The sequence below is a fragment of the Podarcis raffonei genome, chromosome 7, assembly GCF_027172205.1.
Source record: "Podarcis raffonei isolate rPodRaf1 chromosome 7, rPodRaf1.pri, whole genome shotgun sequence".
Taxonomy (NCBI): domain Eukaryota; kingdom Metazoa; phylum Chordata; class Lepidosauria; order Squamata; family Lacertidae; genus Podarcis; species Podarcis raffonei.
Genome location: NC_070608.1, coordinates 89,126,297 through 89,128,910, shown reverse-complemented (window position 1 = coordinate 89,128,910; position 2,614 = coordinate 89,126,297).

Here is a 2,614-nt window from a genome sequence, read left to right as displayed (position 1 = left end):
GGCCCAGCAGGCCGGGCATTTATCCTTGCTCTGGGCACAAGGCCAAGTGCTGCTATTGGTCAGTTGGTCCTGCACCCAGGGGAAAACCCTCTAAATTCCTGCCACCATTGTCCAATTCGGCAGCGCAGGACGATCCGGCCTGCAATAAGCTGGTTCACAGTGGAGGCCTGGGACCCACCTGCAAAGCTGCTCACCTGAGAAGGGCAAATGGAGGCTACAACTTCCCCTCCAACCAAGACTAAGCTTACCCAATGCCTATCCGCCAATCAAGGCGTTATTGAGTAAAGAAAATCCAGTTATTTTCTGTTTGTTTTTCCTAGCACTATCAAAGCTCACATATGGCAACCTTTGCTTGCATACACATAACTGCGTAATTACGGCTCCCATACAGAGCACTGCATTCTTCTTCTCTACCATCTTTCAAAAGAGAGCCCCTGATTTATGTCTTGTTCTCTTTTGAAAGGCAACTCATGCACTCTGCCTGAGATGCTTGCAAAGAAGCTTTCTGGAGTGGCAAAGGCTGCTGCTTACTCACGACGACACATTGTGTTGCTTGTCAGGGATACCCGAAGCCTTCTTAATGCCAGGCTGGTAGTATTTTCTGAGGGAGTTTTCACCATCCCTGAAACTGCTTTTTCCATACTGGCGAGAGGGGGGCATGAATTAGTCCTACTTTTAAGCATTAATATCTCCTGTTAGTTCATGTGCTTCATTGTGCAGTAGTAAATTGCACACAATTCTGTTTTAGCTTCAGAGTTTTTAAAGAATTAAAATACAATAAATCAAAATAGGAATCTCTGGTTTCAAATTCAGCTTATATAGGGTTATATAGGGTTGCTGTCATGGCGTGTGGGATTTACTTCTAAGTTAGCATGCAAAAGTTTATATGGCAATGTCTGGCAGCTTCCTGAAAAGTAACTTATGATGTTCTCCTGTTGTTGTTGGCATCCGTCTGTCTCAAGAGACAATGGAGGGTACCTCCAAAGGTGAAGTCAAACCACTAGAGAATCACAGCGCCTGCTGTGGCTGCAGAGACAGGTAAATCGTAATTGCTGCCCCCTGCATTGTTTTGTTGCATTCCCACCACCCAGACAACAGGACCCTGCTCTTGGCCTTGCGTGGTTCAAAGGAAAGCAGAGCAATACGTTTGGCACTAGTTTGACTACAGGAGTTGCTGGAAGGACGTGTACAAGACACCAACTGTCCAACCGTCTTAGGGAATCCACTCTGGATTTGTATAGGGTTTACTCCTTTGTTTTTTTTTCTTCCCAAGATGTCCCACAAGGGTGCAGACAGTGCTTTTTCTCAGGGGGGACTTGAGGGGATGCAGTAGCAGCACCTCTTTTTTGTTATTAAAAAGTGTGGAACTTACTGTAACAACTTCATGGCGAGTACCTCTCTTTCTAGAAAAAAGCACTGGGTGCAGGTAATGTGGGGAGATGGTTGTGTGCTTTCTAGGATGTGCTGTTAGTTTGCATGGTGAACCGGCCAGACCAAACAGGTTTTGTCAGGTGCGAACCAAGATCTGAAGATATCCCAGAGACTCCTCTATCGTGACAGAGGTTCTCCTGCAGACAATTCCATGTGATATTTCAGAACTACAGAACTAAGTTTGAGTAATTAGGAAAAAAATATGATCCTCAAAAGATTTTTTTGGAGTGGTGGTGGTGGAATCAAGATGTGGATTGGTGGCTTTCCTTTGGGAGTTCTGGCTTCACAATCCATTTCTAATGTGGACTTGGACAAGTAGCATTCTCAGCTCTCAGCCCTGTTTGTAAAGCAGGGTAGGTATGATATGTGGAAACGGCCTTGTGAGAGAATATACCTTGTAGGGCAAGGCAAAAAATAAATAATAGGATTATTGTGGGAACAACAAGTAGCTGTGGAATGATTGTGTGATCTGGGCAAGATGACCACTGTACTGCAGCATGGTTTGCTGCACCCCAAGTGGGGCAGGCCTACCTGTGCATGCTACATTCTTATTACACTGAGCCAGCAGTCACCACACCCACATATTACACAATGGAAACAACCGGTATCGACAATTTCTGTGCGAATCATCACAACTGGACAGCATTTCCACCCATCTTGCAAAAGCATCAAATCAAAAGCCCAGTAAACTGTGTTACTAGCAGCCATCCCATAGCCACTAAAAGTTCCAAGCAGAAGAGATAGAAAGCTTCCCTCAAAGGCACGGTGGTTAGGAATGTAACTGGCAGGCTCAAATTAAAATTCTGCCTCCAACTCCATCAAGTGATTTTTCAGGGATTGGTTTTATACCGAGCACTGTATCTGTAATATTATAAAAAAATAAATAATGTGTAGAAACATATACATACCCCAAATAAAATGCCCTGTCATTTAGGGAGGGAGGTTGTGGTAAAGGCCCAGAATCTTATAACAAAGTCTCTTGATATTGGTATGGGCTTTATTTGTGGACAAAAGTTTCCCGCAGGATAGCTTGTAAAATGACTGTCTTTCATCACTTTTGTCACAGTTGACAGTTGTCTGTTCCCATTTTGCTAACTGGCTGGGTGAGATCCATCAAGCAGGTGAAAGGTAAAAGCCACCTGCTGCCCTTATAACAAGTAGGCAAATTACATGAACCAACATC